The following is a 15,789-nucleotide window of genomic DNA, read 5'->3' on the forward strand; positions in this document are numbered from 1 at the left end:
TCAGTTGTGTCTCCGAGCGTTTTTAGTAACTTTTATTGAACTTATTAGAAACTTTATCATAGCAGAATCAGAGGGTTTTATAATGAAAGGTGGCAGTTAAAAAACCCTAGGATTCCATATATTCTCAGTTTTACCATCCTGGTACCACAAAATATTACAATATATAAAAATAACATCAACGATGTCGGTTTCATTATCAACGTAAAACGGACGAACCGTTTCGAATGCATCTTTGAGCATCGTTAGCATTCGCTCGAGCCAGATTTTCATATTTTCACTTTCTCTCTCTCTCTCTCTCACTCACTCAAAAAGCACATCCAAAGGGGAGGAGGGGTTCGAAATTTATGACAAGAATGTGTATCTCTCATAAGCCCTTTAAGTCACGCAGATAAAACTCAGTATATAAAAATTCTTACGGAAAATATTGAACCTTTTCAAGAGGTTCCCAACATTCTGCTTCTAAAAAAGGAACTTTTTTTTTTTTTTTTTTTTTTTTTAAATAAGGATGACCTGAGTATTTATCGTTAGTTCCACACTTGGATTAAATTGCATATTCTAAAAGAGGAGGGGCGAGATTATCGCAAACAATACGACACCATTTGAAATGATCTTTTCACACAGGTAGCGCTTGGGTCGAGCTGGGTGAGAAAGAGAGTTGAAATATATCTTTATATATTTGCCATAACCTTCTATTTACCGTGCTCTCCGGTGGAAGAGCACAAACGATTAATTTCACAAACATTCGCTTTCATTGATCATTCGTCTCACTTGCTCTAAAAGGTGTGGCAAGTAAAAAAATAAAATAAATGCCGTTGTAAGAATGGGATAGTGTAAATTAGAAGAAAAATGAAAATTATATTTGAAAAGAAAAAGGCATTCTTGATTAGAAACGTCTAACTCAGTGTTTCCCAACCTTTTTCAACTTGTGGCACACTACGTTTGTTACTTGGATTCTCACGGCACACTTATAGATATTATTATTTGTAAATATAAAACACAGTGGTATTTTTTCTGAGACTATTGACCTCCTCAAAGAGATGAAAGCTCGATCACTGTTTTTTTCCCCGTGGTAAATCATTATGCTTATTTTTCATTCTAATTTAAAAATAGAAAACAACTGCTACGAAAAATTGGACTCGGGTTTTAAAAATACGCTTTCTTTTTAAAAACTGTATCGAACCTTTTACTAAGAAGGAAGATCACTAAATAACGAACGAACAATCTCTCTCACTTTTAAAACACAAATGAAGGTAATTTGTCGAAAGGATTGAATGATATTTTAAATTTTCAAGTTACGAAATAGCCTGCAACAATAAAGAAGCAATAATGGTCATAACAATGATAACCATTTTTTCAACATTAGAAATGTACAGAACAGTAACCCGGTATGAAACTTAAAATTATAGATTCATAGTAGAGGTTCATAGTAATGTGAAATACAAATATACATTTTTTCCCTACGTTTTGCAATTTGATTGGTATAAAATTAATAATTTTGTTTCGATTCCTCGCGGCATCAGTGGCCCATTCACGGCACACCGGTTGGGAAACGCTGGTCTAACTACTACAAGATCTTGCATATTGTGGTATTACTTTAGTCATGCTAAGTGTAGATAACTTGAAATCAAATATCCTTACTTATTTTTTTATATATGTCTGAAAAGCCTTTTGCAAGCTTTATACTAGCTGTGCAACACAATCCAAAATTTTTGCTGTTTGCAAAATGGTAGCATATCGTATACGTGCATATTTTACTTTCGTCCTTTACTTCAGTTCCTCATAATTACTTCTTTCGTTCAATCATCTTGAAGTGAATTCCAGGATCTCTGTGATCGCCCACTCTTATATGCTAGAACAATCAACTACTGCTACTGAGTGACTATCACATATGAGAAAAAATTTAGGAAAAACGCAACTAAAGTCAGGAAACCTGTGATTTCGTTCTTATTCTAAAATCACATAATAAAAAAAACCTAAAACCTTAGTTCATCGGTTAAAAAAGGGATAAAATTTAAATTGTTTACACTTAAAGAAAAGTACGAGTGATTTAAATTTTAACAAATCGATTTAAAATAATATGTCAAAATAACCATATTAGTGTCGAACTCGTAAGCTTTCGGTATCGTCAAGCTGATCAGAGTCCTGATGAGATTTAAGCCCAAATTGAGTCAAAACGGGACATGCTGTCTGGAAGTTTGTTTCAGGAATGTGTGTGCCAGCGTAAGATAAACCAAATTAACAAAAGATACACTCTGCTACTTACAATGTATACTTTTCATAAATAAGTAAATAAATTAATAGACTCCAATAGAATAAAAAAATGAAATGAAATCTTTGAGATTTACGTCCCACGCTTATGCCGGTTAGGCTAAAGGAAATGGTGATGATGAGAAATGAATAAAATGGTGGAATGAAGAAAGTGGGAGGAAACGAAAGAACCCGAGAAAACCCACGAACACGGTGTTTGTCCACCTTCAGTAGAATAAAATTTATCAATTATGTCAGATTGGCAACGAATGTCATACTTTATATCGCCATAAAAATTCATTCTTTTCAAAAAGTACTCATGACAATTTAATCGCAAAAGTAATAAAATATTAGTAGTGTAGTAATCATGTATTACATGACAAGAGTGCTATATTCTTTGGTACGATGAAATCTAACGATCGATATGTCCTATCTTTGGAAAATCATAGGTAAACAAAAATTGAAGTTATTAGAATTAATCATAATTTATGTTGGATACTTCTCATTAAGGCAAGCTTCTAGAACACTGGTCCACTACCCAGAGGCCAAGTTAGGTGAATTACGACAAAGTAAATGATTTCACACTATTAACTAATAAATATACCACTTGCATGCAAGGATTTCTTACAATAAACTACATCATAAAATAACAGTGCGAAGGCCCTAAAAGTATACTAAAATATTAATCATGAAACTAAACATTTAAGTAAAAAAAAAAATTAAAAAAACATTCTACATTAAAATATATATAATTATTTTGTACAGCTCAACGAGGTCAATCAATTAGTACTGTCTTATTATTGCACAATTTTTGGTTAAACGTTAATATTGCTCAACAAATCTGATAATAATTTCAATAAAAAAATTCTGACCAGAACCAGACTTATTTATTAAAATTAAACTAATGTGTAACATTCAATCACTGATTTATTCAACCAATACCAGTTAATAACAGATTAAGTGCCTGAGGCCCAGAAATTCCCGCATAAATTTACTCAAAAAGAATTACAAGTATTTATTTGGTGGTGTTTTTCTTTTAAAACTTTGCGATGAATCATTTAAATCTCAATGATTTCTTCTTGGAAACTTTGAAGTCACCTCTTTAGACATTAAATTTGTTTCCAGAAATAAGTTTAAAATGGTTGTGGTACTGACTTCCATATTTCTGACATTGTCGCATAAATTTACTCAAAAAGAATTACAAGTATTTATTTGGTGGTGTTTTTCTTTTAAAACTTTGCGATGAATCATTTAAATCTCAATGATTTCTTCTTGGAAACTTGCATGTTCTGCGTTCGGGGTCTGAGGAAGACAACGTTAAGTTCTTGAAACTGTTACATATTACATTAGTTTTAATGAACAAGTTTGGTACTCTGGTCTGAACAAGTGTGATACTCTGGTCAGAAACTTTTTATTCATGTAATAAGCTCCAGAATTATAATAGATACTGTTACTTAATTGAATATCGAGAAAATATTTATACAAACTAAACCAGTGTACTTCTAGCGGCGAAATAGCAACCGTCCTCCCAGTTAAGCTCCCCGCCATTTGAAGCAATTACTTTCTTGCTTCATTTAACTTGTGACGCGTGGAAATTGCTCACCATACTATTTCCTAAAAAAGGAAGATAATTCAAGGTCCTGCTTCTTCCCAATCATCTAAACAAAATATTTTTCCTAAGATGGACTATAAATAATTATATTAATAATATTGTTCCACCCAGAAATATTACTAATATTGTTCCAGCGAGTCCGAATTTGATACTTTCCTAGGGGACACGAATGGTAATGCTTGCTCAAAAAGGAAAAGTTCCAGGTTACGGCGCTGAACTAAGCACTGTTTCAAGTCAGCATCTGTTGAATAACATTTGGCATTTCGAAATATAAAATAAAAACTACACACTACGAATATCTTTACTTCCGGGAAAATTGATATATCCGGGTAAAAGAAAAGTCAGGTAACCTTAGTTGGAGTAGAAATTGCGTTGTCGTGCAATGGTCCATACCGGTGTTCATCATATTGACCATGATAGATGGTCCCGGGGTATCATAGATGCCAATGTATTAAGGTGGAAACGGTTCAGCCCCTGCATTGACAGGTGATCGCAGAACACAACCCCTGTAAGTTCCATATGCTTCTCCAAACCCCCAACAAATGATACAGGAACTACGTCATATTCAGTGATAAAAATATCGTGTTGCCAACTGAATTTAATTTTATGTAACTATTGCCAATAACTCCCATCAGCACAGCGGAATGCCATTTTATCACCTAACGAAGGGAAAAAAAAACATCCCTTGTAAAGCGGATATCACAGCGCTTTTAGGCACTTCTGATGGAATTTTATCCAGGAAACACGGTACATACATGGACACACTTATGCCCTACTACAGTAAACCTGCACTGAATAAACACTGTTTATAAATATTGGTTTTGAATATACTAAACGCTGATTTATCCAGAAGACAGGTTTATGTAATAATCTTCTATTGTAAGACATTCCTTATTTTAAAATATAAAAACTCAAATACTTACTTAATCCTTCAGACAGGTCAAAACAAACAATAACAAGTGAGAGCGAAAAGTTTTAAAATAAAATTTAGAAAATCATCTTTCTAATAATGGTAAAAGTGAAAACACACACTTAACCACGGAAGTCCTTGCCAAAGGTAAAAACAAACCATTTTCATAAACAATACTATTTTCAGTTCCGTAAACAAACAAAAACAGTATAAAAAAACTATATAAACCTTAAAAAATCTTACCAAATCATCACATTCACAATCGCATCCAGCCTTCAGTGGTGCTCTGCGACATTCGTCCCGTGTTAATTGACGGATCCTGCTTAGTGTTAATGGTGTGTAAATATAAACAATTATCAAACATAAGTACACTGTCATGATCTCTGTTGGAGTTTTAATAAAGTAACACAGGACAGTCTTAGCATCAAAAAACAAAAGTATGTGCCCGTGTTGTTCAAATTGCTTTACCAAGCGTACATATTTTTAGTATGCTATACAGTGAAACCTGTCAACTTGGCCACATCTCGAAGTTGGCCACCTGCTTATCTTCGCCTAGTTCGTCTTGAACCTGCATTTTCCCATAAGACATTCGTTACTTACTACTCTATAAGTTGGCCACCTGTCTATCTTGGAAGTTGGCCACACTGAAGCAATGTTTATTCTATGATGATAATGATAAATTTAGCTGCGTATCTTGGCCACGCAAAATACCGTTTTGTTGTTTTTCTTAACTCTTTCGAATTCCCATATGAGAGGCAGATGTTCTGTATTTGTGACTGGAGAAAAGAAGCAAGGATTCCCGCGATTTGCTCTTGGAGCTCAATGTCCAGAAGACTACCCTGACAAAGGGGTGGTAAAGGAAGATGTGAATAAATAAATAATAATAAAAAAAAAAAAAAAGCACGTACAGGAATTTAGGAAATGGTTGTACGTATTTGTTTACCGTCTGTTTTGGTAAAACCATTAGCTATATCAGCTCCTTTCATCACTTGGGAGCTTTAGTAATTCCAGAAAATTCTCAAGCTTAAAAATAACCATCTCAATTGTCAAATATTGGCACCTGATTACTCTATATGCATTATTTATAAGTAGCTCTCGTGCCACTGCTTATTAAAATTTTACAATCAAGTAATACTAGAAATCCTATTCTAAAAATACACAAATCACACTTATTTTCTGTAAGTTGGCCACCTGGCTAAGTTGGCCACTTTTCGATGGAACCGATGGTGGCCAACATAGACAGGTTTCACTGTAATTTCCTTTTGCCCCGTGTTGTTCCAATTGCTTTTGTAATCGCTTTACCATGCGCACATAAGTTTAGTATGCTATAATTTCCTTTTAACTCCTTGGTAACGGTCATTCAATATGTATACAATCTAATAAAATCTCGTGGTTAGTATTCCCGCCTGTCACGCGGGACACCAGGGTTCCATTTCCCGCCAAGGAGCCATAAAACATTTTAAAATGTGTATAAAACATGTTTGAATGCATTTGGAATTGGTAATATAGTGGTAAGAAGTAAACGAATTGATTTTTATAAAAGTAATACAAATGAAATATTATTTGATTAAATGTACACTTTACCGTCACCATACTATTAAAAGAATTTTATTGTACGTGCGTATGGCAAAGAGATAACGAGTAAGATTTTAAACAACTCGGAGTACATATTTTTGTTATTGATGCTAAGTTTGTTTTGAGTTATTTTATTATTGAACCAAACAGTGTTTATGACAGTGTATTTATATTAGATAAATGTTTACGGTTGTACGCAATTAAATGAAATGAAATGAAATCTTTGAGTTTTACGTCCCACGGTTATGCCGGTTAGACTAAAGGAGACGGTGATGATGAATAATGAATGAAATGGTGGAATAAAGAAAGTGGGAGGAAACGGGAGAACCCCGAGAAAACCCACGCACACGGTGTTTGACCACCACAAAGTTCACTTGGCGGGGGCTGGGATCGAACCCGGAACCCCAACCACCAGAGGTGAACGCTCTACCACTGAGCCACCGCAGCCCCCATGTACGCAATTAAGACTGGGTTGAGTCCGTACACTAATGACTGGATGTATGCGTGGTTGAAAATGTGATAAATTAACAGAATTATTTAAGGCTTATATAATTTCTTTTTTTTTTTTTCACTTTTATTTTTATTTGTTCCTTCTGTTTGTGGAACCGAAGGCCGAAAAATAGTATTGCTTATGAAAATGGTTTAATTTTACTTTGCCAAAGCCTTTCGCGAAAAAAAAAAAAAAAAAAAATTGCCACATTTAGAAAGATGTTTTTCAAACTTTATTTTAAAATGTTTTTACTGTCCTTGTTATTGTTTTTGGTATTGGTACACATTCAATCTTCACCGATACAGATTTTACCAGCGGGGCACAGTTTTGTACGGAAGAAATCGGAATGTATGTCGCAGGGTTGGCTGTTTTAAAAAAAAAAAGTTTAAACAAAAAATGAAAAATGCTTTAAATCGTGTGAACCTTATGGTGACGTTTCCACATATCAAACCATCTGCATTAGTTTTATCTCCTTTTCACCTTTTGATCAAGGCTCAATTCTCGGTTGAACCAAAACCCTTTTTTCAAGTGTAAACCAAGTAGCGGTTCGGATATCACTTCAAGCGAGTCTCCTTGATAACCTCGCTATTACTTAAGTCTAAACATACGAAACGAAACCAAATTGTATGTTTCTGCTTGTTTGAATACCTCTTGTTTTATAAAGAAGCCAAGGTTGCTTAAATATATAAAAATTGGCAAAATTTATCAGCTACCTACATAGCTTGGATTGGACTTTCATTTTTTATTCTATTGAATGATATCTACATACTAAATCTGTAATTTAATATCTCAGTTTTTGCGTCATGATACGTTGACCGTAAAATTTTACATGCAAAGCGATAACGGGATTTTCCTTTGTATCTAAAGTAATTACAGGCCTTTCCTGGTGGTTAATGCGGGAGTTCCCCGGTTTAAGAAAATTACTGACTGGACCACCCATCTTTATAATGAAACGGGACAGTCCCGATTAGTGTTGTGAAAGCCTGAAAAAAAAAAAAGCGGAAATTTTGGGTAAAAATCCAGTTTTTACCGTTTTTTCCAGAGCTTGAAAACAAAACGGCAAATTTGGGAAAAATTGAAATGTTCGAATATTTTACTACATTATGCTTTTAAAACGAAAAATATTTTATATTTACTAGTTTACAGTTAATATCATTGATTCTTATGTTTCTTTTATTAGAACAGGGAAAATTTGTGTCAACAAATATATGTGCACCACTCCTTTAATGTTAGCATCGCAATAGAACGAAGTTATGGCGGAGCTACGAAAGATACTAAAATAAAATTAATTAAGATAGATGCATTTAAATTATCTTAAGCAATCTTATGATGTTCCCGCTTTATAGCAGGGAAGTGTCAAAATAACGGGGCCAGAATCATTTTAGTTAGTACCGGTATGATAAAATCAAATATATATTTTATGGAGATACGTATCTTACTTGTGCTGTGTAAAATTTCCGGAAATTTTGAACAAATTAAAAAATCTTTCGGAAATATAGGCAAAAACCGATAATTTGAAAACTATTTCTTCGCCTGATGTTAATATTATTTGCTGTAACTTCTCTGCAGCGTAAATACAATGTATTTCGCTAGCAGGAAAAATACTTAAACAGGTTTTAATTTTACTTTTCAGTTTTCTGATTTCTGGTAAAAATCCCTCTTTATTATTTGTATATTGTTCTAATAACTCAGAAAAAGATTATCTTATTTACATATACATATACACCGCACAAGTGTAAATTTGAGCAGCGAGAAATATACTAAAGAATTTAAGATGTGAAACGTCCGTTCGTAATCATTAAATACTAGCAAAATACCCGTTCTTCGCATAGGAAGAATACGTTTCATTTTGGACATAAAGGGCACCAAAAACTGTCACAAATGAACTGGGACCTCAAAATCTATTAATTCGACAGTAGTATGTCATTTTCAATTACTTTTAGATGTCACCCTCCCATTTAGAAGTACTGATCGGGCTGAATTTGGATTTAAACGGCATCGGAAGTGTCACTGTTTATCTCAGCGACCCCGAAAACTATGGACTCGACACTAATATCGGCCATTTTCAATCATTTTTGTGTATCTATCCCTTTTCCCTCTCCCAAATTGCGGCGCTGAATTTGGATTTAAACGGTATCGGAAGTGTTACTCTTCATCTCAGCGACTCCAAAAACTATGGATTCGACACTAATATCGTTTGTTTTTTTTAATTTTTTTTTTACCATTTTTTAACATATCAATCCTTCCCTCTCAATGAAGTTACGGTGCCGAATTTGGAGTTAAACGGCATCGAAAGTGTCAATGTTCATCTCAGCGACCGCAATAATTATGGATTCGACACTAATATCGGTCATTTTCCATCATTATATATATATATATATATATACAGATGGTGATCAGAAAAATGGAAACACCTGAACGAAATTGCAACTTACCAGATTAATATGGTGTCGGGCCACCTTTCGCCTTCAGAACAGCCTTGATGCGACGTGGGATGGAGGCATAGAGGTCGTGAATGGTAGCAAGTGGAATTTTACACCATTCCTCGTGCAGGGCATCGGCCAGTTCTGTGAGAGAGGATGGAGGTGTAAATCGTCGCCGGAGTCGTGTTTCCAAGACGGACCACAGATGTTCAATTATGTTGAGATCTGGGGATTGGGCGGGCCAGGGGAGGTGTTGAACTTCATCCCGATGTTTCTCAAACCACACTGCAACAACGCCAGCTGTGTGAATGGGTGCATTATCATCCTGGAAGATAGCGTCATTGTCCGGGAACAACATCCGGACCATAGGATGCAAGTGGCCTCCTAAAATTGCGACATAATCGTTGGCAGTGACTCGTCCGCTAAGTGTGACCACAGGACTCAACGAAAACCATGATATGGCGGCCCACAGCATCACCGAGCTGCCGCCATGTTTCACAGTTGGGCGGAGACACTGCAGATCATAAGCTTCTTTGGGCGTTCTCCACACATAAACACGGCCCGTGGTTGGGAATAGGGTGAAGGATGACTCATCCGACCATATCACACGTTTCCAGTCTTCAACGGTCCAAGTTGCATGGTCGCAGCACCATTTGCGGCGTGCGAAAGCGTTATGGTCCCTGGTGAGCGGTTTGGCCCGTGCAACACGACCCCGTAAGTTCATGTCATGTAATTCGCGGCGGACTGTGATTGTTGAAACAGGGTGGGGGAGGTGCTGATTGAGTTCTTCCGTCACTTGTTCCGCAGTGGCACGACGGTTCTGCGTGACAATGCGCTTTAATACCCGCCGTGATCTGTCACTCATAATTTTCTTCCGTCCACTGTTCCGCTTCCCCGATGGGGTTTTTTCGTGTGTTGTGTAGGCCGTCATCACCTTCGACACTGTCCCACGTGACACACTTAACACAGTAGCCACTGCCGTCACACTCACTCCACATAACCGCTCACCAACAATTTGCCCTCTTTGAAAATCTGAGAGGTATCCCATTTTACACTACCTCCGTCTGCTGTAGCCACTGGACACTGCGTCTGATGTAGTATGGAGACCAACCTAACACACCACTCCCAGCGGTCCGCCGCTGCGGGCGCCACGACACCACTGCCAACCCATACATCTGACATGTTGCCAACTACAGGTGTTTCCATTTTTCTAATCACCATCTGTATATATATATTCTCCCAATTTGCGGGATGAATTTGGATTTAAATAGCATCGAAAATGTCTCTGTTCATCTCAACGACCCTAAAAACTATGGGTTCGACACTATAATCTGTTCCACATAACCTGATAGGAAAAAGAAGTTTTCTCCCCTACCACGCTCAAGTACAGGTGAATGCTGGTGTTCCGTCTTCTACCATCAGCCCCCGCACAGGGAGAGGGAGGTATAGTGTGTATCTAAATCTGTCTAAATAGTAAATTATACCTCTCACGATAACACGTCGTATTTTAACATTTAATTACAATTACTTTTATTAGTGAGATAAATAATACACGTGTTATTATAATTTACATTTTATTGAACAGTTGCATTCTTTATTTTTCTTCTTTTGGCAGTCGGTGTTCTGATATAATGTTGGAATAGCAAGTAATGGCAGGGTTGGTAATTGAATGGGTAGTTACTGTATTGATACAATAATTTCATAATAATATAAAATCGAAACCCAAGTACAACATGTAAGGCTAAAGTATTAGGATGGTAACAGTAAAATCTGAAATGATAAAAAAAAAAAAGAGAAGAAAATACACACACTTCTAATAGATGTTCTTACATTTAAAAGAACAATTCGGATTTAGATTTCTAAGCTCTCGACATCTATGTCCATTTAGCCCGTCATCAGGGTGTCTACTAAAATTCGAAAATGAAATTTCGTGACCTTTTATTTACCAAACTATAAAATTTCGTAACATTCATAAGAGCGAATTTGAGTGCGAATTAGACCGAATTTTCACGCATGCGATAGAAGTGTGCTTTGCTTGCGATTTGGTAGCGTCTAAAACTGACCATAGGCATTTTTTCTGCTGAATTTTGACGTTTTATAGAACAAAATTGTAGAGTTAAAAAAAATCTGTACTTATATTTGTAGAGATAAAAAAAATCTGTACTTATATCTGTAGAGATAAAAAAAAAATCGTGAGTCAAAAGCTAAATTTCTTGACTTTCATGACCATTTTCTCATTTCGTGACTTTTTTATGACTTTCGTGACCGATAGACACCCTGGTAATGTATGAGGGATGACGTCCCTCGGCGAGCATACTATCCGGGGAAGGAAGGGAAGAAAGGCCTGGGACCCATAAGTGAGGTACCACCCTGACAGCTGCCTTGTATGAATGAAGAAAACCCAGGAAAACTTCATTCAGGATAGCTAGCCTGAAAAAGCTTTTATACTTTTTCAACCGAATGCTCCCACCGAGAATCGAACCCGGGACCGCTTGCACAGAAGGCGAGAGCGTTAGTGACTACTCTAATGTTGTCACAAGAGTTGATTAGTGTATAAGAAAGAAAAAGTTCGTTCAATTATATAAAAATAACGAACACTTTGGATTAAAGAGATCTAAGGCTTATCACAGCAGAAACAAACTTTTCCATTAGATTTTAATCTGTGAAAAGTCAATGTACCATGTTTGTTATCAACCATCGTTCCAGGATCCTGCTTTACATTGTCCAGAAGCCTATACTTTTGCCCACCTAATAGTCTCTTTCTCCTAGGCTATTTGAATAGGACTTGGTGACTTAGTGTGTATTTCCCATACAAGCAACCTGTCATGTTTATCTTATACGTATTAACTTTACTATTTCTATAATACTTGGTGACCTGTAGTTGTGAAATAAAAGTTTGTATAGCGTTTTAATTCCCCTGAATATTTGCTTTTTCTGCTCCAAATATTTTTATTGACATTTTACTTTCGAAACTCCTCAGTTCCCATTCTTCTATACGTGTTAGGGATCAGCTTCCACATTCATTCAAAATTGTGGGTGGATTGAGCTCTTATTGATTTTAATGTCTTCGATATTTGTTAAGACAATAAAATGTTTTACAGTAGGGTAAATTTTAGTACATGAATAATAAGCAATACTTTTCTTAAATATAAACATTAAAAACAGTAATTGTTTGTTAATCAGGGTTGATAGCTAAAAGGAACAGCAGTGCTTTCTCAACATCAGGTGCGAGCGAATTGACACGAATTTAAAGTTAACACGATTGTGTCTGTTAGAAAAGTCTCCCTCCCTGTAAAGGACTTGCTTTCCCCTTCTGTAGTGATAAGTGGTGGGAGGTAGGGAAGTTTCCTATCAGCTTGCCTGAAACAGACCATAATATCGACCATTTTCAATCATTTTCATGTACTTTTCCTACCTCAAGTTTCAGGCCGAATTTGGATTTAAACAGCATCGAAAGTGTCACTGTTCATCTCAGCAACCTTTACAACTATGGATTCGACACTAATATCGGTCAATTCCATTAAATATCCCCCTTCCTTCTCCTCTAAATTGCACCTTCAAAGTGAAATGATAAAACACATTCTTGTCCCGAACCCCATCTATGTTGAAAATTTTATAGAGATCGGTCTGGTGGTTCAAAAGTTGTTAAGTTACAAATATAGTAACTTTCTTTTTTTATATAATTTGTCACACTAGAAAACAGGTATTTGTTTACATACAAAATTTTGTGCATAAAGTTTATATAAAAGTCTATATTAGAAAACTAAATAATAGTAATTATATGTTTTAGTGCATGAGTATCAATGAAATTTTCCTACTGCTGTCTCTTTTAAGAAGTAATTTGGTTAAAATTAACAAAATTTTACCAGATCAAAGAGCACATTAAGAACCCAGTTTCATTCAAGAGCTCTATTTGTTGCAACAGAAACACTTCAAGATGGTAAATGTGTATGCAGCTGTTAAAAGTCCTATAATTACCGCACACCACGAATAAACGACCAAAAAGCATATAAAGGAAATGAGTGCAGACTATTTTCAAGAATAATTACAACAGTTTTATTTTCGATTGCTTCTTTTTTTTTTTAAACATTCGCAATATTGAAGTTTCTCAGCTTACACTTTCACGCATTTGAGAGAAAAAAAAAAAACGGTTCCATTACCAGTAAAATCAACCTAATACAAAGATTTTAATTTTCCCATTTTTTTCGGAAAGAAACCGAAAAAAAAAAGATTTTTTACCAACGGGTTCAAAATTTCCCGAAATTTTACAACACTAGTCCCGATTTCCGAATAAGCGAATATACTTTTGGTATTGGAGTGAAGTAGGAGGAACTTGCATTCTGCTGTTCCAAGTTCAAATGGAGGACAATTTCTCTCGTATGTAAGCCGAGTAGTAGTTTGGATTCCGCTTTAAGCTTATGTGACTCCTTCCACCATAACCCCGTTGTTGCATAATAACACCACGGAGAAACAGACTTATTTCTGCCCATATATAATATAAATACATAGAGCAAATTATTTAAACCAAATAAAGCGGGTTTAAACCAAAGGGAAAAAAGTTTTTGTTTTTCAAAAAAAAAAAAAAAAAAACTGTTTTTGCGAACCCTGCTATGTCTCTCTTACCTGTCCGATGCGTAAAACGCGAATATACCTAAAGCTAATATCTTCTAAGCACATAAGAAGATACTGTTACACATTGAAATGATAGCAGGTAGTATTGCAAGTCCTTAAAGATTGAAGTATTTGAAAGGTATCCGAGTTGCTTCAGTGAGCTGTCCGAAGTAACGTAACGGCAGTGATGGTAGTGTCTGAGAATGGTATTCGGAAGCGGAACTGATGGATGTGGTATTCAAATATGTATTAAAGAACATTAAACCAACAATTTGAATTACCTGACGGAAAAAGTTCAAGGAATTCCAAATCTTCGGTTTCTCATACTCTTACTTTATAGGAAATAAAAGTAATTAAATATCTGCAAGAATGTGAATTACCCACGTGTGATGTAATATGTCAGAAATACGACAAGTGTATGACATTGACAAAGATTAAGATCGCTTAACAAAGTTTGCGATGAAGTAAGACGTGAAATAAAAGGAACAAAAAATTTTAAATGAAAGGTTGCAGAGAAAAGAAGAAACGGTTGATTAAAATTACCGGTAGGTTCATTAGTTGTATTAGTATGTGCAGTTAATGAGCATACCTACTATCGCTAACGCGCCTGATCTCTGCGGACGGAGGCCCTAGAGTTGTTCTTCTGCCCCTACTCAATTAAATCCATGCCTTTCAGTGGCCACCTATCATATGTTGATTTTTGTTTTAAAGTATGTTCATATTTTATACTCATCCTTCCTAAAGTGAAACCCATTAATGCAACTCCTCCAGCTTAAAAAATACTATCTAAAACAGTAAGAGTTAATTTCCTGCTAAAAGAGGTTCACATTTCAAGACTGTAAGTATGACCCTATAAAATAACATAGCACGATTTTGGCTCAGGTTTGGTTAAGTTTGCATTGGTGCATCTTAGAAATATAGATTCGGCCCAGAAAATGCCATGCTTATCATCACTATCTTCATACAATCGTAACCTCAAAACTAAATTGAACAATATTAGTCACTCCACAATATGACTTTTTATGACAATACTGCCTACAAAATACTAATTATTTTACACATGAGACCTGTTCAGAGATGGAGTAATTTAAACTAGTTTCTCACACAGCGGTCTTTTGCTCCATGTGACAAATAAGAACCGTCATGTCTTCAAGTTCCCGCTAACAATTCGTCAATCTTCACCCCACGTAACAAAAATTAAAAATTAGCCCTTGCACTCAAACATTCGATTATATTGATGACAGCCCAGGTTTAGAATATTATAATGCACATAAGACATACCACAAATAAAACATTAAAATATACAATCAACATGTCACAATAAACTATAACGCTTTTAATAAAATGACGACTTGTCTAAATAAAATCCAGTTAAATGTAGTTACAGGTTTTACATACCATAAAAACACGATCACAGGCCGCTAATACATCATATTACATTTACGCGGCAAAAGTGACTGCGCGTCAATGTTGCCAGATCTTAAGATTAGAAAGTAGCGAGATTGTCATACAAAAGTAGCGGATTTTAACTATTTGTAGCCTAAGGCCAGTTTTAGACGAAAGCATTTATCGTAGCATTTATCGTAGCAGATGTGCTGCCAAAAATCTCGTATAATATTGTATGGCATGAAAAGTATATTGTGCTTTTACATGGTAGCATTTTGATAAGCATTTTGTCGTGACGTAGCAAACAAATCACTGGAGAAGAGCGCAATTATGACTCCAAAACTAAAAACAGATATTTTAGTCACTATTTCTTCTTAAGCCCGTTTTCGCATATGGTTATTATGATACAAAGGACTTTTAACGGTGCAGTTATACTATACAGATCCATAGATTTTAAAATTTACAGAAGAAATTTCTAATGTTTTAATAGAGTAGTGTATAAGTAATGAAAATATGGTGTGCACTTACATCTGAG

At 35.4% G+C, this 15,789-nt stretch overlaps 1 protein-coding gene across 3 annotated transcripts in view; it reads right to left on the reverse strand.

Moving 5' to 3' along the window:
* The window catches only part of Orc4 (origin recognition complex subunit 4), a 64,156-nt gene extending 48,740 nt beyond the window's left edge, over nt 1-15,416 (reverse strand). Inside the window, exon 1 of one of the 3 annotated variants that reach the window (XM_081735591.1) lies at nt 15,267-15,416. The gene's annotated coding sequence lies outside the window, so the exon portion shown is untranslated. The other 2 variants (XM_081735593.1, XM_081735594.1) reach the window with 2 other exon arrangements.
* Nucleotides 15,417-15,789: the final 373 nt, after the last annotated feature.

The sequence above is a fragment of the Thermobia domestica genome, chromosome 13, assembly GCF_964235325.1.
Source record: "Thermobia domestica chromosome 13, izTheDome1.hap1.1, whole genome shotgun sequence".
NCBI lineage: Eukaryota > Metazoa > Arthropoda > Insecta > Zygentoma > Lepismatidae > Thermobia > Thermobia domestica.